This window comes from Macaca mulatta, chromosome 11 (genome assembly GCF_049350105.2).
Source record: "Macaca mulatta isolate MMU2019108-1 chromosome 11, T2T-MMU8v2.0, whole genome shotgun sequence".
Taxonomy (NCBI): Eukaryota; Metazoa; Chordata; class Mammalia; order Primates; family Cercopithecidae; genus Macaca; species Macaca mulatta.
Window position 1 is genome coordinate 116873885 of NC_133416.1, and position 23302 is coordinate 116897186.

The 23302-nt window shown below is 56.8% G+C and overlaps 1 protein-coding gene across 3 annotated transcripts in view; it reads left to right on the forward strand.

Moving 5' to 3' along the window:
- The first annotated feature begins 4869 nt into the window (after nt 1–4869).
- FAM222A (family with sequence similarity 222 member A) overlaps nt 4870–23302 on the forward strand; it is a 56001-nt gene continuing 37568 nt past the window's right edge. The window contains exons 1-2 of one of the 3 annotated variants that reach the window (XM_077952739.1): nt 4870–5374; nt 5654–5925. The gene's annotated coding sequence lies outside the window, so the exon portion shown is untranslated. 3 annotated transcript variants of the gene reach the window in all.

Genomic DNA, 23302 nt, shown 5'->3' on the forward strand with positions numbered 1-23302 from the left:
TGAGCCGCATCATACCACTGTACTTCAGCTTGTGCGACAGAGTCTGCCTCAAAAATAAAATTAAAAATAAGAAAATAAACATCATCCTGCAAGTGCTCAGAGAGCTGCCAACAGCAGTAAGAACTGGGGAGAGGGAAAGCAAAACAAAAGGGAGGTATTCTGGGGAAAATAACTTCAGATCAGGTAGTCAGGGAGGGCTTACCCAAGGAGGTGACATTTAAGCTGAGGCTGGAAGTATGAGAACAAACCAGAGAGCAAAAGGAAGAATGTTCCAGGCAGAAGGAACGGCTTGGGTCAAGGCCGTGAAGTGGGAAATAGTTTGGCACCTTCAAGTAACTAAGAGGAGACTAAAGTGGTCAGAAGGGACTGAGGGTGGGGTGTAGTCAGGGAGCTTGGCAGCATTCGGTTCCTGAGACCACCTGGACCTCCTCAGCCCTACACATGGCTCGCCCCCTCCTCCTTGCCCCACTAGGCCTGCCCCAGAGAGAGACGCAGGTACTGGGGGGCGGGGCTGGGTGAATAACAAGGTTACACGTGTTTCTTCTTTCCCCTTTTCTCCAGGAGGAGCATAAAGAGCTCTTTCTTTTCTGCTTATTAATAGCTCTGATTAAATTATCTCTGAAAAACCTACGTGGCATGCACCAATGGGGGCTCGGCTCCCTCCGGGCTCTGGCCTAGATCACAGCAATGAGGGCAGGTGAGGCAACTGGGGGTGGGGTGGAAGGCTGGAGCAGGCCTGCCCCCTCTGCCCGGATAAATGCCCCATCTCTGCCTGCTCGCCTCTCACCCACCTCTGCTCTTGGGGCGTTCACAGCTCCCTCACTGGAAACACTAGGCCTTTGCATTGGTTGTTCCCTCTGCCGGGGACGCTCTTCCCTCACCTCTGCCCTTGGCCACCTCCTACCCATTTTTCCCAGGGTAGCTGACTTGCATTTTTACCATCACTGGCCCTCTGCTGAGTCAGGTGCCTGCTCCGGGTTGTCCCCTCTACTGGTACCCTGGATGACACCTGTTAGTTGCCTTCTCTGGGCCCCATGAAACCTGAGTTCCAAGAGGCCTGTGTCTTAGTCTGAGTCACTGCTGAATTCCCAGGGTCAAGCACAGGGCAGCTACTTAGAAAATGTTGAATGAAAGAGGGAATCAGCAGACTTAAAGGGGGAATGCTCAGGCTTCAGTGCGTGAGACCAGAGAAGGGCAAGGCAAGGACGGGCCGGGTTGCTCATGTCTATAATCCCAGCACTTTTGGAGGCTGAGGTGGGAGGATCACTTGAGCCCAGGAGTTTGAGACCATCCTGGGCAAAATAGCAAGAGCCCGTCTCTTCAACAAATTTAAAAATTAATTGGGCATGGGGGCGTGCACCTTGTAGTCCTAGGTACTCTGGAAGCTAAGGTGGGAGGATCACTTGAGGCCAGGAGTTCAAGGTTGCAGTGAACTATGATGGTGCCACTGCACTCCAACCTGGTGACAGAGTGAGACTTTGTCTCTAAACAAACAAACAAACAAAACAAAACAAAACAAAACAAAGAAGAGCAAGACTAACCTTACATACATGGGAGGATGGGAACAAAAGTTCCAGGCTCCGGGCCCCTTGAGTGATGCCTTGATTAATTGAAATGGCAATTAATCCTACTTCAAAGATGGGAGAAACTGAGGCACAGAGAAGCTGAGTCATATGGTTAGTAGCCCAGTCAGCCTGACTCCACTACCTTCTCCTCTTCATTCTATCCCTGTACATGAAAACAAAACAAAACAAAAACTTGGGCCACATTCATTCAGTGATTCAGAGATTAAGTCAACAGACCTTCATTGAGTGTTGACTCTCTGTCAGGCCTGTGCTAGGAATAAAACGGTCTGAATGCAGCCTTTGCCCTGGAAAAGCCCCCAGGCCAGTGGGAAGCCTGACAAAGAAGTGGGCCATTATAACACACACTGGACATATCTGTGAAGGGGGAAGTGCTCCAGCCTGGAGCAGGGTAGTCAGGGAAGGCTTCCTGGAGGAGGCAGCACTCTGGCTGAACTCTGGAGGAGGAGCAAGAGTTAGCTACCTGGAGGGAGGGCATTCTAGGTAGAAGGGACAGCATAAGCAATGACCTGGAGGTGACAGAGGCACATGCAAGGATATGCAGGTATTTCAGTAAGGTTGGTGTGCCAGAGGCAAACAAGAACAGTGAGGGATGAGATGCCCTCTGCCCCCTGTCCCCTCAGGGCCTCTTGGACCCCTGGCCAGAGCCAGTGTTCCGGGACTGGCCTGCCTGGTGGTTTTATGGACCGTGGCAAATCCATCTTGACACTGTCTCCAATCACATAACGCAGTTATTGGAGTCGACCAAGAGCAAAGGCACGAGGGTCTGACCTCGGGGAGATGGGCATATGGGGGAGGGGGGCACTGGGAGTGTGGGGAGTGGGGCAGAGCATCTTACGGGGCATTCACCTGCCTGGAGGGGAGTGACAGGCACCTGGAAGTCTCTGACCTCTCCAGCTGGACAGCTGCCTTGGAGCTTGCTGCTGTCGGAAATTCCACCATGAACACATCACGGACTCATAGAGCTTCAGAGAGGGAGGGGTCTTTTGAGATCTTCTCTACCTGGGGTTGTCAGCCCTGGCTGTATCAGGAATCACACAGGAACTTTGGAAACTGCTGTCCCACCGAGGAGAGTCTGATTGATAGGGCTGGGGTTTGGGTCCTACCCTCTATTTCATGGCAGGGGAAACTGAGGTCCAGAGAAGAGAAGAAACTCCCCTCACAGTCAAACAGTGGCTGCCACAAGGTGCAATAAATCAAGGTCAGGGCTTTGGACTTTGGCTCTGTCATTTGTGTGACCTTGGGTAAGTCACGTGGCCTTCCTCTGCTGTGGGATGTGCATAGTGATTGTATATACCGTATAGGGTTTCTGCGAGGGTAAAAGGAGTTGTATGACATAAATAGCAATGAGCACAAGCCTGACACACAGGTGTGAAGTCATGGTGACCTACAATGAAAAAAATCCCAAATTTGGACAGGCTGTGGTGCGACCTGCTGCCTTCTCCTCCTCTTCGCGATCTCTCTCACTTCCCAGGGTTTGGTTGTTACTGTCCCTCGCCCTGTCCTCAGCTGAAGTCTGGTCTCCCCACCTGTCCACACCCTGGGTCCACCCATCCAGTCGCCCCGGCCGCCCTCCCTGACGTCCCCGCAGCCCTGGCTGCTGGCCCGAGCGGGAAGCAGCTGGCGGCGTATCACATTTCCAGGTAAATCCCCACCCCTACCTTCAACCTGGGGAGGGAAGGGGAGGAGATGGGGGCGGCCGCGGAGAAATAGAGCGGAGCTGCTGGGAACGGCGCCGCGCGGAGCAGCCGCTCAGAGGCCTGAAACAGGGCGAGCTGCTGCCCTAGATAAGGCGGCGGGTGGCCTAGTTGGAGGTCCGCCGCGGGCGCCTCTCCCGGAGGGGTGGGTTGGCTCCTGGAAGTAGGCTAGGGCCCGTCTATAATCAGCCCGTCCGCTGGATACACACCCCAGGGTCTCCAAAGGGTGAGTACAGCGGGCATCTATTGAGCACTTAATGTGTGTTTTGAGTCCTTTACACGCAAGAATTCATTTTGACCTCAAAACTACCTGTAGGGTAGGAATTATGATGTCCCCCATTTCACAGACAAGAAACTGAAGCGCATACCCGTGAAGGTAAATGGCCAAGACCAACAACCAGCAAGGGCAGGGCTGGAATCCCACCCAGTTTCGGTGGGACTCCAGGTATCACACAGGCATAGCCTGAGGGGTGGGGGATCTGGCTGCTGCTCTGCATTTCTGTGGGGATCTTTGTTATTATCCCAGAAAGCTAGCTTCCTACACTGCTGTGTGATGGACACATGGCAACTGAGGGAACTGCCCCGCCCAGGACTCAATTTCCCCATCTGTAAATGAGACTGTTAGACGGGCCGCCCCATGGGCTGTGAGAACCCAGGAAACTTCTTTAAAAGTGAAAGGCAAAGCACAGTATAGTTTGATAGATTCATACGTGAACCCCAGGTTGATGTGAAACTCTACCTCAGTTTCCTTATATATTAAGTGGGGGAGTAGACTAGTGCCTGTCTCCTGTGGTACGTCTTGCAAATTGCTCAGCGCTGTGTAGCTGAGAAGGTGTAGCTTGCAAATTGCTCAGCGATCTGCTGGGTTATATAGTTAGCGCTCCACAGATTACAACTGTGATGCCAAAAACACATTGCTGCCAAAAATAAGCCTTAGGGCAAAAACATCCAGGACCGTGTCACTTCACATCTCCTAACCTCAGTTTCCTCCGTAAGTTGGAAGTATAATAATAGTACCTACCATATCAGTTTTCTCATCTGTAAAATGGGGGTGGTAATAATACCCACTCTCACAGTGTTGTGAGGATTAGGTACTTTGCTACATAAGTATTAACTACAGTTGTTGTTATTTTTAACAAATTCCTCATAGCGTTGATTGTTGCCAAGATTAAATGAAATAATGCCGATAATGCACTTATACAGTGCCTTGTCCCAAATATGTGATCAATAAATGACACTGGTTTTGCCACCCCTAGTTCCTCAACAAAGGGACTACATAAACCAGCATGCCCTGCGCCCCCAGTCGGAGCCCCTCCACCCGGCGCCAGCGCGCAGCGTGCCGGGAGTTGCAGTCCTCGCGAGGCAGGTTCCGCCGCGTCCCTGCTTGGGGGAGGAGGTTGGACAGCCGCCCTACCGGTCTTTGAATTTTGCCGCGAAAAGCGCGCGTGGCGGCCCCCGGCTCCGCCCCCCGCAGGACGCGGCGCCGCGTCACCCTGGTAACCGCCTCTCAGCCGCCGCTGATTGGGCTGGGCCGCGGGGGGCGGGCGGGGGACTAGACGCTGGGGCTGCAGCCGGCGCTCGCGCCTGTCAGTCGGGCCGGAGCGGAGCAGCGGGCAGGACTGCTGGGCCGGCGGCTCCGCGGAGAGGCTGCGAGCGCCGGCCGGGGGAGGTGGACAACCGGGCCCGCCGCCTGTGGGACGCAGCGCGCGGCACCCGGGCCTGAGACGAGGCGAGGCGCCGGCGCGCGCCAGGCGGCGCGAGGCTGCGGCCCCGGGAGCCCCCGCGCGCCGCCCGGGGCCATGGGCGCGTGAGAGCCCAGCGCGCGCGGCCCCTGCTGCGGCTCGCGAGCTCGCACACCCGGTGCACAGTCCTCCGAGCCGTCCCCGTGTCCACCCTGCGCCACTGGGATCGGCTGTTTCTCAGCGCCGAGGCCCCCGAGGCTGCATCCGAGCTTGCGTCGCCCGCTGCCGCCGCCGCTGCTCGCCGGCTTCCCCTCCCCCAACACCCGGGGCTCAGTGCAGGAGGAGGAGGGGCCGGTGCATTCTCGCCGCTGCTCTTTGCAACCTGCGGGGGCCGGTGTATGTCCGGCGAGGAGCCGGGGCCGCTGCGGGTGCGTGCAACCCCCGGAGGAGACAGTCCCCCCACCTCGGGGCGAACAGGGGGCTGCAAGCCGCGGGCGGGCGGGCTAGCGAGAGGAAGCAACAAAGAGAGGCTGCAGCTGGGGCTGGCGAAAGGGGCCGCGGCCGCCGGGCTGCCAGCGCGGGCGGAGAGGGCGCCCTGGGAGCGGCGCGGGCCGAACTGCAGCCTTGAGCGGGGCCCCGAGGGGAGGCGCAGCGCCGCCCGCCGGACGCGGCGATTACCGGCCCCGGCGAGGATGCGTCGCCTGAGCGCCCGCGCGGCCCCCGTCCGGGGCGGGCGTGACCCCCGCTGAGCGGAGCCCCCCCTCCCCCCACCCGACTTCGGACGGCGCGGGCCGGCGCCCGGATATCCCTCACCGACAGCGCCCCTTCCCACCCGGAGAGAGGCATCGGCCCCCAAGGGGGGCTTCCTCAGGCAGCCTCTGCCACTCCTGCATGGCTGCGACCCACCGAGCGGAGCGTCGTGGTAGCTGAGACCTGGTGCCCTTCGACGGCCTGGCTGATCCGGTGAGTTGTGCAGGGCGGGGTTCTGCGCTGGAGCTGGGGGCATCCTCTGGCGTCCGGGCAGCCGGGATTGGACAGAAGGGGTCCTAGGCTGTTGGGGGTCCTGAAGCAGCGATAACCCTTGCCTGCCCCGTTTCTCCCTCCGAACACAATTTGTTCAGACTGGCCAGCCGACGGGAGTGGAGGTTGGGGGCCCGTTCGGATTCCGCGGGGCCCTGGGCGGGTTGGTTGCCAGAGAGGAAAGGTCACCCCACCCGTAAAGCTAACAAAGATAGCGGCTCTGTCATCCGAAAATTCCCCGGGAACTCCAGTGTCTTGGAAGGGCTGGGGGTGGGGGGGCACCCCGGATGGGAAAACGTTGAGGGTCTCCCGAGCAGCCTCTGAGATCTTCAAGGCAAATCACCTCAGGGGGGGTTTGGGGGTTCCAGAAACGCAGGTGGCTACGTTTGAGGCTTGTGCCCCATGGGGCTAGACCTTAGCAGAGCCCTCGTTCAAATCACGTTCCTACAACTCGCAGGGACGGTAGGTTCCCCACTAGGGGCACGACATGACGTGACGTCAAGTCTCAGTTTCTGATGTCACCGGGGTTGCTGTGGCAACACCACTTGCCTTGACCCAAGGCCAGAGGGGCCAGGGTCGTGGTAACCAGGGGATGCCTTTGCGTAATGGAGGGGTGAAGGCAGACTCCCCCCACCCCCATCATTGCAGTCCTCTGACCTAAATCCTTAGCGCCCCATGAGGTGGGGGAAGGAGGCAGTGCCAGCTGTCCCTGTTGATGCTCCTCCCCCCAAGGACAGGTGTTCAGAGCTTTGCCCATGTAGCCTGGCAGTGCCTGGGGGCTCAGGCCTCCCAGACAGAGCAACTTTCTGTTTTGAAAAGAGATGTTGTAGAAGAGACCTCCCTGAACCCCACCGTGTACCCAGCCGGCAGGCTGAAGTTCCCAGGGTCCCCAGAGAGGTGTGGGTCTCCGGCCCTCCAACAGGCTACTTCTGCTCGGGAAAATGTGGGTGCCCCTCCCCGAGCCAGGGAAGGTGCAGAGGAGCTGCTGCCTGCTGCACCCTCTAGTCCAGGGGCTCCTCATGCTGTTCTATCCCAAGGTGAGGGGCCTTGGCCAACCTGGAACTCCTGACTGCCCCCTGCTCCTTCTGGTATTTGAGAGGATTTCAACAAGCATATTGTGAGGCTGCTTAAGTGAATGGCGGGCAAGTGAGGCCCATCAGTACCAAGGTCTGAATAAACTGTGTCTCTGCCAGGGCACCCCCCAACCAACACACACCCTAGTACTGGCCCTGTTCCCTGCAAAGGCCCAGAGAACCCCCAGCCAGCATCCTGCTGCTGGTTCTGGGATTCGTCTAGGTCCCTTCCAGCAATTACTGCCAGTGTCGGATGCTGGTGAAACTGCTGTGATCACATTTCTAGGAAAAGGTTCGAAAACTGTGTCATTGCTTCAGCAGCGTGGGGCGGGGTAAGAGCAGAGAAAGTGTGTGTTCAGGTCATTAGGAGAAGCCAGGCCCGCGTCTCCGCAGCGAGCATTTTCCCTGCTCTTCTACCAGGCTCTCTAGCTAGATTAACAGGTCAATAAATATCGGTGGAGCTGCTTTTGGGGGCTTGGCAGGGAGATGGTATTTCCAGCTGAAATGGTGTCGTTAAACACACAAGCTTCCAAGGACAGAGGAGCAACAGCAGATTGGGGGAGAGCCGGGAGAGGTGGGCAGAAGGGCTGTTTGCGCTGCCTCTCGAAGCTTCCCAGTTTAGAAACAAACTCGGAGTGCGCGCCAGAGATTCACAAACACAGGCAGTTGGAGGCCCTCCGCCGAGTATTTACACTTCCACAGCCAAGGCAGAGGGAAAGGCTGTCAGAATTGGGCAATTCCTTCTGTTCCCTTCCCTCATCTCCCTGGGCTTGGCAATCAGCGTGCCAGACGATGAGCAGGAGGGAGTGCCAGCTTTCTCAGCATCTCCCTATATGCCAGGCATTTTACACGATCTCAGTTACTCCTTGGAGCGGCTCATATGCTGTGGCCCATTTTATAGATAAATAAACTGAGGCTTAAACAGAGGAAGTGATGGGCTACAGGTGATCAGCCAGGCAGCTGCAGAGGTTCGGCCCTGAATTGCCCTCCTGGCTCCGGAGTCTTTGGGTCTTACCACCTCCTCCCAGGGGGCTGGGGGACACCCCTACTTATTAGACAGGGGTCCCTGCAGGCATCAGAGGCTATCAGCCATGGAAGGGGAGTCTGGCCCCACCAAGATGCTTTGTCCACACTGAAAGGCAGATTTGAATCCTCTTTTCCTATGACCTACAGGTCAGCATTGAGCAGAGTAACAACTTCCGCCGGGCCTTGTGGTCTGTCTGCTTCCCTCACCCCCAGGACTCCTTTCTCCAGCACTAGGGGAAGGAAGGTGTGGCTTGAAACTCACTCCTTGTCATCTGCCCTTCTGGACTTGCTTGGAGGGAGGCGGTGAGGCTGCCCCTGGCCACCCCAGGGACCTTCTTGGGATGTAGACGGGGCAAGGGCAAACTTTAGCAGATGAGGTTCCTGACCCAGCCTGAGGGTCAGGAAGCCCTAGAGGAGAGATGCCATGTGAGTCACGAAGAGGACAAATAGGAATGTGCCAGACAGGAGTGAGAAGACTGTTCTGGGTGGCAGGAGTGGCCCCAGAGCAGCCAGTGATGTGTGTGGGCCCTCATGCCTCATGGGGAAAGAGGCAGCCATGGGTGCTGTGTCCTGGAGCTTCAGGTGGATGGGGAAGGTTTAAGCAGGGCAGAGGATCCAGTGATCTCCCTTGACAAGGACAGTAACCCCGGACATCCCTTCCCATAAGCGTGGAAGAGGTCACCTCAGTTCTGGGAGCAGTCTCCTCTCTGAAGGTTGGCCCTACCCCCACCCCCACTAATCCTTCTCACTTGTCTAATTCCTGTAAGCCGTCCGTCCCTTGTCCCTTCTGAGCCTTAGGGCTGCTCTGGACTAAACCAGAACTGGGCTGGGCTTCTGAACCCCCTTGATGAGAAACTTGAGGCGCCCTGGTGATGGGCAGTGGCTCCTGATTAGGTGCCAGGCTCTGGCGTGGGTTGGGCCTGGATCGTACTCTCAGCCCACCGTTTGCAGGCTGTGTAACCTCGGGTGAGTACCTTTGCCTCTCTGAGCCTCAGTTTACTCATCTGTGAGAAGGAGCGACCATAGCACTCACTGTGCAGGGTCTGGTGAGGATTCAGGGAGGGCCTAGCACAGCACTCAGTATACAGTAAGCACTCAATAAACACAAGTTGTCATGGCTACTGTTAACCTCCTCCTCAGAAGGGAGCCTTGAATGACTCAGTCCCTTGGAGCCAAGGGTTGAAGACCCCATTTGCAGGGAGAGGCCGGAACCCTACCAGCTGCCTCTGCCAGGGGCTTCTCTGTCCACTGAAGCCCCCACCCATCCACCCGGTGAGCACTCGTGGCTCCTTTCTGAGCTTCTGCGGGGGCTGGGACTTGGCCGGGGGTCCCTCCCCAACCTCCCTCCGGCCCGCTCTGCCTTTCCATCCCTCACAAACCGGAGGAAGCCAGCGAAGCAGCTCATATTCATGAACCGTAATTCAATCAGGCGGCGATTCCTCTGGGCTCGGGGCGGGGGTGAGAACGAGGAGGCGCTCACAAAAGGGCCGCTTTATTACCTCCCGCGGGCCGGGAATTGCTGCTCTCCCCCAGCAGCGGCCGGAGCCGCCTTTATTGTGTTAACCCATTTGCGTGTCAAGAGCTATTGTGCGCTTTCTCTGCCTGTGCGTTGCGGGCCGCGGGAGGAGGGCTGCGGTGCCGGCCGGTCACCTCCGCGGGCGCCGCCCGCCGCCCTGATTGGTTGCTAAGTGATTTGCATCCAAGGTAATCACTTTTATCTCAGAAGGATGTCGACTATAATTATAAGCTACTGACATCTTTTGAAATCTGCCTAATGACTATTTTAGTCTGCACGGGCTGGGTGTGGGGAGGGGGATTCTGGAGAGGGTGGAGGCTGGGAAGAGGGATGGATTCCTTCCACCTGGACCCCTGATTGCTTAGTTGAGAAATATCTGAGTACCTACTGCATGCGTCAAACAAAAGATGGGGTCTCTGTGATGGGGGGCTTGCATTCCTGTGGGCAGAGTTAGTGCCACTTCAGAGTTAGGGAAATGGAGGCCCTGGGGAAGGGGCGACCTGCCCAGACCACACAGCCAATATGCAACCACCATCTGGGTCTCTCTGACCCCAAACTCATGCCCTGGCCACTCCAGTGGCCACAGTCAGGAATCTTGTAATCATGCCTGGATACGGGTCACCAGTCTAGTACCTTCTAGAGTCTACATCCTGACCCTAAGAAATGCACGTGCTGGTACCATCCCCATTTTGCAGAGAAGTAGGGGCCCAGAGAAGGTATTATACTTTGCTGCCCTAGGTCACATAGCCAGGGAGTGGCAGAAGTATGAGGTTCCGTGGCAGCCAGAGATGGGAAGGCAGAGGCAGGGTTCCAGCTTCCCTCCTCTTCCCACCCCCTCGTGGTTCCATTCGGTAAAGCCAGGCATTAGGTAAAGACTGAGCGAGGACACTCTCGCCCCCGTCCCAGTGGCTAAGTGATAAGGAATCAGACGGCCCACAGCCTCTAGAGGGAGTAAGATGAGTCTGCAGTTAACTTGAATTCTAGACAGGGCCACAGCAGGGCTGGAGGAAGGAAAAACCTGCAGCTGGTCCTGAAGGGCTTCCTGACAAAGGGGGCTGTGCTGTGTGCCTTGAGGACTGAGTGGCTCTGCCTAGCATTCAGTAAATGGGGGTGTCTCCGGCAGATGGAGTTTGGAGACCCAGGAGCATGAGCAGGAATGGCAGGGGGAGCTTATGAGATGGTGGAGGTGAAAGGGAGATAAACTAGGAGGGTGTGCAGGGGCATTGGGTGCTGAGCTAAGGGTGCCGTGAGGCCCAGAGGAAGAGGGAGGCCAGTGAAGGCATCTGAGAGGCAGGGGCCAGTTAAGATCCCGGTGCCTTAGAGGCCAGCAGAGAGCTTGGGAGTTGCAGACGTGGGCTGAAACCCGGTGAGAGAGAGCTCCTGCACTCCCACTGGCTGTGTCCTCAGAGAAATCATTTTACCCCACTGGGCCTCAGTTTCCTCTTTTGTTCAGGAGAGTCACAACAGCTTTCTCATGGGCTTGTGGGTGGGGTGAGCTTGCATGTGCAGAGTGCTTGCCGGGGTTTAGCTGAGCCCCTCAGAGCTGGGTGGGCTGGGCTTGAGTACAGGCCGGGGCCAGTCCTGGCCCCACAGCAAGCCAGCGTCCCAGCCACAGCAGCTGTTTGGGGCCCTGGGAGCCCCTGCTATTGTGCACAGGGCACAGGGGACAAAGGCCTGGGAGGTCAGGGGGTGAGGCTGAGACTGGCTGTGAACAGGCTCCCGGGGACGGGGACTTAATGACGCAGAACTTAATGACCCAGAGTCTGTGGGGAGGGCGGCCTCCCTTGGAGGAGGAGGGAGGTCCAGCCACCAGCTGTCTCCTCCAGGATTCGCTGCCAGGGCACGGGCAGCTGCCTCACAGAGTCGAGGCCTGAGCTTGGCACTGGGGGAGGCAGAGGTGGCAGGGCCTCCCGGCATGAAGTCCCCAAGCCTGAATGCAGGGCTTGGCCCTGCCCCTCGACATCTGTAGATCTCCGTCTCTTCATCTATGATGGGCCAAGGGACCACCTTAGAGGGCAGCTGTGAGAGTTGGCAGAACTGATAGCCAATGGGCAGTAAACAGGAACTGCTATTTTTGCTCTTTATCCATCCGTTCATTCAGAGAGCTTCACTGCTCCGGGCCAGGCTCCCTGCCAGGTGCTGGGGACATGAAGATGAACAAGCCCCAGTTGCCCTGAAAGGTGGCGTGTACCGAGGGAGAGGCCTCAAGCACACTAGCTCAGCCACCCAACAAGTGCATGCGGGTTAATCGCCACAATGGAGGAATTCACAGTGTGTGGGCACTGTGCCAGGGGCAGGGGGGCACAGCAGTGAACAAGCCAGACGTGGGCCCTGCCCCGGGCCACCTCCAGTCTCTTAAAGGAAATCAGAGGTGGAAACAATTACTTCTGGCTGGAGTAGCCAGGGAGGGCTCCCTGGAGGAGGTGGCACTTGTAATTGAACACTTTCGCCTATTATGAGATTCACAGGACACTGGTATCTGCTGCGTGCCAGACTGAGCTTCCTGCTTTGGCATTTTGTTCTCTCATTTAATCCTCATATCCCTCTCTGAAAGGTGTTTTTATCCCTGTCATGTGAATGAAGAAACTTAGCCTTGACGATGTAAAGCAGCAGCCCTGGGCCACACGGCAGGCCCACAGAACCCCCTTCATTATCCACACAAGCTTTTGCCTCTTCACTGCCTGTAAGGGTACTGGGCATGGTAGGATCCTTGAGCAGGGGCTGAGGGGACCCTGTTCTGGGCCAGCTGTCTCCTTTATGAGCTTCATAACCTTCAGCAGGTCACCTTCCCCCACCCCTCCCAACCCAGACTCAGCCGCGTCCTTCATAAATGTCAAGGATGGCAAATCTGTGGCAGGCCTGGCTTGCCTTACACCGCTGTGCCCTTGGCAGACATTGCCAATCAATTGCTGCCCTCTTCCCCTGCTGAGTTCTTCCCCTGACCTTGGGTTCCTTCCAGGGCTCTGGGCAGGCAGCGCCAATCAATCAGCAGGGCCTGTGAGCTGAAACCAGTTGCCTGCCTGGCCTCAATGAGCTCAGGGTGCCTCTGGTCCATCTCCATGTGGCTCAGAGGACCAGGGGGACAGCGAGGGATTCTGGGGGATCTCTGTGTATTCAGGTTGTTCTTAAGCCACAAGAGCCTTTTAGGTGGGAGGGTCTGTTACCCTCTTCTAACTCCCACTTGTGTTCATCCGTGCAGATTCTGAGCGCTGACAGTCTGGATGATGATAACAGCATGTATTGAGTTCCTCCCGAGAGCTAGGTCCTTCCTGGGCGCTCTCGCATTCATCATTCTGCAGAACACCTGCAGCAAGCCTCCCTGCATCTCCAGGGAAAATTCTTAACCCATTTTAGAGATGAGGGAACTGAGGCTTGGCTCAGCTAAGCAGAGTAGGGTCATATACTTGTTGGGTGGTCGAGCTGACATTCAGACACAGGTGTCAAAGTTCACAGCCTGGGACAGGACTGTGGGTGGCAGGCAGACAGGGAAGCCCTCCCAGAAAAGATGTCATTTATTTGCAGGCTTTAAAGGCTGGTGGGCTTCTGATAGGCAGAGCCAGAAAGGGTGAACTTCAGGGCGGAGGGAACAGCGTGAGAGGCAGCTCAGAGGCAGACAGGAGAGTGTTTACTAAGCGAGCAGTGTGTAGCCAGATGTGGCCACAATGTGGAGAGAGAGGACTGTGGAAGGAGCCAGGGCTGGCCTTGATGTCTGGACTTTGCCTTCCCATAATAGGGAGCTCTGGCAGCTCTTTGAGCAGAGTAACAGTGAGGTCCCATGTAAGAGTACTTATTCAACAGCTCTGTGAACCCCGGGTGAGGTTGCTTGGGGGGGCTACCTTCAGTCTACTAGAAGCGTTGGCCTAGAACAGTGCCTGGTGCACAGTAGGTAGGCATCCAAGAAGTATTGATTGAATGAATGAATGAATTAATGAATACTCCACGGACTGAAATGCTCCTGACCTCTCCAGGGACCCAGCTGCAAGGTGGGGAGAGACCAGAGTCCCCCTCTCCAGGCAGAGTTGAACACCAGGCCTGGCAGTGAGGGGCAGTAGAGGGGGCCAGGCAGGTACCTGGGACAGGGCTTCCCTTTCACCACTCCCCTACCCTGCTGCCTGTCCCCAGGACCCCTCCTAGACCTTCCTGCTGGGCTGTCTGCACCTTTCGAGCCATGCCTGGCGGGCAGTGTGGGCCCAGCGCTTGGGGGGATGAAAGATGAAGGTTCGTGACCATTTTTTAACTCAATAAAGGGAGAGACAAGCTGCAGGCTGCAGGCCGGAGATATAATTAGTTCACAGCAGTGGCGCTTTCTTGATTTAGCTTCTGAGAGAACAAGACAAGGATGTTATACCCAATTAGCAGTAACATCCAGTCGGAGCCTCAATAGGTGAGATAACAAGCTATTTTTATGACTTTTCTTTCCCAGCTTGGAGGGAGCGGGGGAAGGGGGTATCAGGGCCTTATTTCTTTTCATCAGGGAACAATTATTAGCAATCTCAGGATTTCCCAAAGCCAAATGATGCATTTGTTAAGCCAAACATGCAAGCGTCCCAGGGTAGCAGCAGGGGTGGCAAGCTGGCATTTTGAGCCCAGGGTGGGTGAGTGGGAGGAGTGCAGTCCCCTAGCCTCCATTCTGGAAGCCCTCTGAAAAGGTTCCTAAATGCAGACAGCCCATTGGTTGGGCAGGAGAAGCGCAGGCCCTTGAGATATTCTCAGTACCTGCCTTGATTTCCCTACCTGCTTTCAAAGGGACATAAGGAGGCCCGGTCAGTTTCCCTGGGGATGAAGAAGGAGCCAGTTTTGGCCCTTGGCAGCCCTTCTTGGCACCACTGTAGATTCTTTCTGCCAACTAGGCCAGAGGTTCTGGCACCTCAGTCTTGAACCTGCCATTGCACTTTGCCCACCAAACCCCCATTATGGCTTGCCCCACCCAGCCACCCTCCTTATGTCCTGGGTCCCAGGCCCAGTCCCTGGTGGGGGCATACTGGTGATTAGCTCCTTTCTCTCCACCATCATTACCCCTGCAGTCAGGGCACCCAGCACTGGCCAAGTCCCTACTGGGCAGGGAAGCCCTGCCAAGCCCCACCCCAGCTGCCTGGCTGTGCTCCCACTCCTGGCGAAGGCTGGGGGATGCCCGGAGAGGGAGCTGGCAGGGCTGCTGTGACGCCCCATCGGCCCGGGCCCCAAGCCCAGAGCAGGGTCCTGGGCCTCTGCCCCTCCTGCTGAATTCTTGCCCCGCCCTATCCCGCGTCCTGTCTTCCTGTCAGCGTGGAGCTCCCCACTCCCGGTTCAGACAACTGACAAATCCAGCCATGCAAAGTGGGAGTTTAATTGCAAACAGTTTTTATGGATCATGGGCCCATCTGTGCCACCATATGCAAAAGAGAAAAAAAAATCCCCCTTTTTTTTCTCCCCACCCCACAAACTAACTCCAAAAGAAACAATTGCCAAGGTTTTTCTGGCTGGAACCAAGCACAGAGCTGTGACCCATCCCCAGGGGCTTCCTGCAGGGTGGTCCTGGCAAGGCCAGATAGGGCAGAGATGAGAGGATCCCAGGGGACCCACCCAGAAGTTGAGATCTGACTGCAGAGAGGCTGGGACAGCCTCAGCAAACTGCTGGCAGCTCCTGAACCCACTGAGATCTCTCGCAGCTCTGGGCCTTGGCATGCGCCGTGTCACGGTTCAAGTACCAGGTCCTGGCCTTTTCCAGCTACCTGGCTGACGCTGTATGCATGGCCTGTGAGACAGGGCTTGGTGTGCAATGGGCACTGCACAATGTTCATGGAAACGTGTGAAAGAACCATGTCACGGGACCCCAAGGACGAGGCGCCTCCTGTCCCCTTTCTACCCAAGAAACGCAACTCCAGGAGGATGGGGCTGACCAGGCCTCACAGACTCCCTTCTTCCCAGAGGTGCCTCTTGCCCTGGTGCCCAGCCTGGCTCTGCAGATGAATGCCACCCAAGATGGAAAGGACACTGGGCGCCAGCAGCCCGCCTCCTGAGGCCCTCAGATGAGGCTTCCCCCAGGGCCTGTGTGAGCTTCTGAGAGGACTCACCTGAAGCAACCTGCCAGGGTTCGATTCCTATGCCACCCCATCCCAGCTGGGTCACTTCAGACTGTTGGTCCTCCTTCTCTGTGCCTCAGTTTCTCCCTCTGTAAAATGGGGGTGCTGGATGTAAAGTGCTTCTCTGCTTGTCATCTCTCTTCCCTTATGAGGTGGGGGTAGGGATCCTTTGCTTTGCACACTAATGTCTTCCCAAGTTTCTAATCGGGACACCCAATGTTGAATGAATGAATGAACGAGTGAGTGAAGGAATGCATGAGGGAGGTATTTGGAGGACTTTCCAGAGAGAAAACGAGACACAGACACTTGGCTTGCCAGGAATTCAGGAGTTGTATTCCCTTTCTCGTTGGCATCCGGAAACCACCCTGCGATCTGTGGGAATGATGAACTCCATTCTACAGGTGAGGGAAACTGAGGCTCGGAGAGATTGAGGGACTCTCCCAAGGCAGCTGAAAAGAGGCCAGAGCTGGGACTGGAACCCTGGGCTGAGCAACTCCAGCTGGCCAACTCCTTGCCCCTCAGGTGAGGAGAGTCTGGCCCAGAGCTGGGAAGGAGCTTAGCCGAGGTTACACAGCAAGAAAATAGCAGCCAGCATTTGTGGGGCACTTCCTACCCCCATTTTACAGATGAGGAAACCGAGGTACTCCAGCCTTAGAGCCAGGCCAGCCAAGTCCTGCTTGCTCTTTCCTCCTCTCCCTCCCCTGGGTCTGCACCCTGTGGGTTCCCCATGTGCCTTACCAACTATGTGTGCCGGCAGCCAGGCCCAGAGCGGGGGTTCCAGTGCCCAAGGCTGGGCACCTTGCACAGCCCTCTTGCAGCAGGTAGCAGGGGAAAGTGGGACCCAGGAAACATCCCCCTTTCCTGGGACCTAGGTGAGACCAGGCCAGGCACCAGGCAGCCCATTCCCCGCCTGTAGTGATCACCAGCTCCCATTGTAATCATTAAAACTATTAGAAGGAAACGTTCGCTTGAAGCAAATGTCAGGCGCCGAGTTGTGCTTTGTAAACGCTCACAATTAATGCCAATCAGGCCCGGAAAAAAGCCGGCCCGGAATCCTGTCTGTTTCGTCTCATTTGTCAGCTGGTGCTGCTCCATGTTGCACATTTTCATACAATTGCTATAAACATAAAAGGGAAACTCCACAGTGTTCCCAGGCGCCCGGATGGTGCGCGCCGGCTTAATTACTTGGTATTCTGCTGTTCACTTGGCCGCCCTGAGCTGGTGGGAGGGAGAAAGGGGGACTTTGTATGGCAGGGCGAGGGTTCCTGGGGGTCAGCCAGGGAGATGGGTCAGGCTGCTGGCCTGGGCCTCCTGCCTCGTCCTCTGCAGGCCGCGTGACCCACAAGCTGAGCTGGGAAACAAGAAAAAATTGCTTAAAAAAAAAAAAAAAGTTGGCAAAACCTTCAAGCAGAAAAGGGGTTCAGAGTCCACCAGACTTGGTTTCAAATCCCTATTCCTTCTCCTAGAATGATTCATCAGGTTTATGGTCCACCTCCTGCTTGCCAAGCACGGGGCCTCAGTTTTTCTCATCTGTGAGTTGAGGGTGACAGCCCAGCGGTCAGGATTTCAAGACTGCTGGGGCCTGGGGGCATCATGGTTTGGTTTTGTTTTCCCATTTGGTTGCTGCGCAGACCCTGTGAGGTTGAGCTGCTTAGCAGAGGGTGAGGCCAGAGTCCTACAGCAGGAAGTGGTGGAACCAGGATTTGGCCCCGAATCACTGACTATGGAGCCTGTAACTGTTGTACCATCCTCCCGCACCCACCCCGGGCAGCCACGGGGCTGAGAAAAGATGTAATGTCTACAGGTCCTAGCACACAGTAGGTGTTTGGTAAACAGTGGCTGATGTCTACCCACTGCCTGGAAATGGGTCAGGAGCAGCGGGGGGCTCAGGCCTGGCCTGATGGTCAGAATCAACAGATGTAGACCTTGCTGGGTGGAGGGTGAGAATGGAGTGGTCTAGAAGCAGGTGCCGTTCCCCCTTCCCTCAGGACCTGGGTCCTCTTGGCTTCCAGGGCAGGACTGAGGAAGGAGATGCTGAGAACATGCCTGGCCAGGCCCCAGGGGACTCCCGCCCACCCCCATCTACTCTTGCCTTGCACCTGGCTCTGAGGTGCTGGGTGTGGTTGCGCACCAGGCCCCATGTTGTCTCACGAGACCTCTGACAGACCAGAAAGTTGGGTGTGCAATCATGATGGTCTCCATTGTACAGATGAGGAAGCAGAGGTCCAGGCTAACCCAAGGTGACTGGGCTGGGAGGTGGGGATGCTGGAGACAGCTCCTGCCCAGTTTCCTCGATCCCAAGTCTCTTGTGCCTCCTTAGCCCCCTCCCTGTACAGACTGTATGCGGCCCTGCCACACCTTCCATGCCCTCCTCAGGGCCCTTTTGAACTCTCCAACTCTGTGGTCAGGGTCTTCTGAGGCCAGGCTGGGGACACACCGGCCTTTGTGTGAGCTTGAGCCGGGCCGGGCGGCCAGCAGAGTGGGGAGAGGGCAGTGCAGCCTGGCCGGCCAGGGACAAATGCTCAGAGTGGGAATAGAGGCCCCTTTGTATGCCTCTCGGAGGGGGAGGGGGTGCTGCCAGCTGCCACCCCGTGTGACTGTGGAGGCCTGAGCCCTCCACAGAGGTTTGGCCGACACCTCCAGGGGACCGGCCAGGGAGCCTGTCATCATCAGCTCTGCCTCCTCCTCTCACTATTTTGTGTCTTCCTCTTGTTTCCTGGGGGTCCTTGGCTGCTAGAGGAGCCACAGGCAGCCATTAACATGGATTGCTGTGGGCCTGCTGTGTGCCAGCCCTGAACCTGGCGCTCCACCCACCCTTCACACAAGGGGCAGTAGTCTCATGTTTTAGAGGAAGACACTGAGGTTCAGGGAGGACAGGTGACTGGCCATGCTGGCACGTGGTCATGGGGTGGGGATGTGGCCGACTCCAAAGCTTTCTCTGTCTGTGGAGTTGCCCTTTGTGTCATGCCCCGGGGGTCCAGGTTTGCAACTCAGGGTGCTCATTCCCCAGGGTGGGCTGGGGGAAGAGCAGAGATAGGTGCTGGGGACAGGGCCTCCAGGTTACCCCACCACCAAAGTCCTGGGCAGAAGCCAGCAGGAAGTCTTCAGGTGTCTCTGTCCCCTGGGTGGACACTGAGTGTCCGTCCCGTCCCTCAATCGTCACCGGACTCTGGGCTGGTGGCTGCAGGGCGTTCGTGAACAAGCCCAGGGCCCTGTTGAGGGCTACCATCCTGTTCAACCTGCTCCAAGCCTCGATCTCCTTAACTGGGAAATGGAAATGAAAGAGAACGCGCGCGAGGGGCACTGGGGGATGTAGTGCCAGGACCTGGGTAAAGTGCTAAGCTTGGTACCTGAGCACACTCGGCCCGCACACGCGTAGGCTGGGGTTTCCCAGCATTCCTGCTGCCTCCTGGGATGGGGAGAATATGAGCTACAGCAGTGGGTGGGTGGTGGGTGTTGAAGTCCCTCTCAGGAGCATAAGCATGCACCAGGGACTGTCCCACTGGGTCCCTGCCACAGCCCAGTTTACATGTAAACAATGTGAGGATCAGAGCTAAGGTGACTCATCAGGGATCCCAGGGTCCCAAAGAGACAACACGGGGATTGTGGCTTCTGGTGAGGCCCAGCCCTTAGTCTCTTCCTAATCCCCACTTAGCCTAGTCGGTAGCAGTCCACTGTAGACACGGAGTCCCTTTTGTATGAACCCAGCCCTGTGGGAGAGCAGAGCCACACAGGATGAAGGCCACTTGGCCTCCTGCAGCATATTCCAGCCACCTGGGATGAGCTTGCACCTGCCAGGCGGTGCCTTCCTCTGTGCCTTTGCTCAGGCTGGGGCATCTGCCAGGTGTACCCTCACCGTCCCTTGCCCCGGCACACACACGTTCATGTACCCACATGTGTGCCTTCTCTGCAGGGCTAAGGGTCTGGTACCTGCTCACCTCCAGAGCCCCACCCAAGCCTTTTTCACCTCTCTCCCACCTCTTCGTGCACAGTGTGGCACATGGTAGGCGTTCAGTGAAGTCGCAACCAAAGATCCAGTCCAGCCCTCAGAGACCTGGTTCCCACCTAGCAGGAGAGACAGATACAAACAGGTCAGTGACAGGGCTACACGTCCAAGGATGGAGTCAAGTGTGGGATGCCCACAGAGCAGGGAGCTCCCGTCCCGTCTCTAAGACTAACCGAACCCCTACTACGCTCCTGAAAACTCTGCCATCTCCTTTCAGTCCTCCCAGGACGAGGCAGTGGGGTTACAGGTGAAAAAAGAGGCTCAGACAGCCAGATATTGACAGGTCACATGGCTGCCCAGGGCACCTTGGCCATTCCAACTCCAAAGCCCCACGCCTTCTCCAGGGAGGAAAACTCAGGTACCCGGGGACCACGCAGGTAACATGAGGAGCAAAGCCACTGCAGCCACCCTCAGGACACATCAGCCCAGGGGTTCCAGCACTGCCAGGTTTGGGTTTTTCCTCCAAGAGAACACAGACAGTAAGAATTTTAGGTAGAATTCTAGTTTTTATTTTTCTTTTGGACATTGGCAAACACATCACAAGTGTTTTAATGCAGCGAACAGGGCAAAGAAAAAAGGTGTGGGCAGATTTGCGCCCTTTAATGACCCTGTATTGTCTGGGTGAGGAGCATGCTGGGGGTGGGTCTCAGGATGGCTTGCCTTCCCCATCCCCGGCCAGCAAGAGCCCCTGGAACCCAGTGGCATCTCCCCGAGCCCCTCAAGACACCCCCAGCCACCGCCTTCGCTCCCAGAGGCAGGAGGCAGGGCCCGAGCCCCACGAGGGCACCACCCAAATAGCTATAATCAGCAGCCTCGCCAAGACTTCAAACTCACCCAATTATCCTGCGAGGGAAAAAAACCACAAAATGAAAACAAATTAACATGTTTGCATAGAAGCCGCTGCAGCAACACACACAGACGCGCGCACGCATGCACATGCTGGCGCATGCCCCAGCAAGGCTGGGAGACGCCGCCGCCACCTCCGCTCTCCGGGCCTGGCACCCACCTGGACCAAAATACGGGAGCAGGCCTAGCGGCCAGCTTGTCCCCAAACCTGACTGGGCACTGACTCCCTCTACCAGCTTTCAGTTTTTCATCTTTTCAATTTAATAAACACATTCAATTCATTGTGTGCCAAAAATTCCACTGCACCAATCTGTGAGGTAGGTATATTATGAGCCTCTTTCTACAGATGGGACAGCTGAAGCACAGAGAGGTTAGTTGCCCTGCCTGAGGCTGCACAGCTAGCACGTAGGGGAGCCAGCTGGGGATTGAACCCAGACAGGCCACTTCCAAAGTCCCTGCCATGACCACTGCGCCTTCTCTGTGGCTCCATCTTGCCTGTGGGTGGTGTGCCAAGGCCTCAGTCTGCCTTCGAGGCCCCTCCTAACCCCTCCAGCCTGCGTCCACTCTTCCCTTGCCCACGCCACCCAAACAGCCCACTCTTACCCTACAGGCTGGCTCTCCTCAGGCTGAGGGGCTGTTGGTGTGATGATGATTACTATGGAGCCAGGTGAATGTGGATTCAAATCCCTGCTCCACCAGTTTCTCACCAGATGGCTTTGGGCATGTAGCTTTGCTTCTCTGTGCCTCAGGTCCCCCCCTCCCCCCACTAAAATGGGATAACCAAGGAGGTGAGGAAGATTCTGCAGGCGAGTGGCTACCTGCAAGGTACTACCTCTGGCGCCTGCCCAGGGGTGAGAGGGTTCCTCCAGCTCACACCGTTCATTTAGTGCCACAAGGCCCACCTCATCAGACTCACCGAACCCCTGTTGGTGCCTTTGGGCTCCATGCCAGGCGCCGCACTTGCCCTCAGGACACACAGACAAGGAGCTCAGATACTCCTTTTTCTGGGAAACAGCCTGTCCTTGGAAGGACCCCTCTTCTGTGGGCCCCCTGAAGCTCTGTCTGACCCGGGATTGGGGTTGCGTGGGCGTGTGTCTGATCATCTTGGCCGTGTTTGATTTTTCTCTGGGCTCCTGCAGCTTGGCACACCACAGGTGCTCAGGCAGGGTTTGGTGACTGCACTCGTTGGAGCATCTCCTCTCACTCTCAAGGCACATTTGGGGCCTTGTGCCTGGTATTAAAGGATAAACTGCTGGAAGGAATTGGGGTTTAAGTCCTGGGATTCAAGGATCCCCGGCCGCCTCCCCTGCTGCTTTGTGACCGCGGGCAAATCGCTTCACCCCTCTGAGCCCGTCACTGTCATCTCCTGGGGTGAGAGCTGGGCGGGCAGTTCACGAGTGCTACACTGCACGTGTTCATCACCACTTCATCCTCACGACGGCTGGTGAGGAAAGTGTGGTTTCTACTTCCATGATTCATATGGAGAAACTGAGTCCCCAAGGGACTTGGTGGCTTACTCAAGACCGCCCTGCTAGTGAATAGCAGAGCCAGGGTTCAAACTGAGTTCTGGGTTTTTGCCTTAGCTGAGGTGCTGTTTCGCCCTTCCTAGACACTGTCTGTCAGGAGCCAGACGGGCAGTGCCTTGTGGGTCTGGAGAATGAGGGCTACTAGGATGCTGTGGTGGTGGCGGGAGGGGTAGCTTAACTGGCTGCAGGATCACCCCTTTGGCATGCTGGGGAGGTGACCCAGCACCTATCCCAGGAGCAGCTGGTCCTGTGGGACATTGGGTGCCCACTCGGAATCCAGCCCTCCCACAGCACAGCCATGCCCTGGGCTTTAGAGTCCAGCAGACCTAGTTCGCATCCTGACCCCACTAGGTGCAAATCCTGTTCCTCTCGGAGCCTCTGCCCCTGCTGGAGAATGGGAGGCATGGATGTATTCACACTCAAGAGAAGGGCTTCCAGCTCCATGTGAGCTGAGGCGTGGCACCTGGCACACAGTTGCTGCTCAGTGGAGCCACCCCCTGCCCAGACCTTCTGCAGGAGCGGCCTCTCCCTTATCCATGGAGCCCTGGAGCCTCCATGACACAGGCTGGGGGTGGGGCTTGTGTTGCCTGGTGGGTGACGCTGGGCCCAGAGGAGGCTCTTGCCCCTTCGCTGCTAGCCCTGCCCCTCTGCTCTCTGAGGCCTGGGTGTTCTGGGTGTGTGGAGGGGTTTGTTGGGTTGAGGCGGCAAACTGCAGGGAAAAGAGCGGGGAGAGACCCTGGAATGTGAACCTGGACCCTGCAGGGAGTGTGGGAAATAAAGGTCCCAGCCCAGCTCTCTGTCTGTTCAGGTGGGATTTATTGAGCATCTACTGGCCTTGGAGCAGAAAGAGACCAGAGAGACCAGAGACCACAGCCTTCTCACTGCTGTACACCCTGGGCAAGCCACACAGTCTGCTGTACACCCTGGGCAAGCCACACAGTCTGCTGTACACCCTGGGCAAGCCACACAGTCTGTGGACACAGCCTTCTCACTCAGCGCTGTGGTCACATCACAGTACGAGGATGTTTGTTACTCGGTGGTTGAGAGTGCAGGTCTAGAGCCCCCCCCACCAACCCCTGGGGGTAGGGCAAGGGCCACGTCCAGTGGTCATCGTGAAGCTGTGTACAACCCCCTCACACCTATGCTTCTGAGGCTCTGAGTGCAGAGGCTGAGGGCTGGGTGGGAGGAGGTTCTTTCCCCCTCATTACGAAAATCATGTTCATCTTTTAGTATTTGGAAATAAGTCTGACAAAGAAAAATTCAGC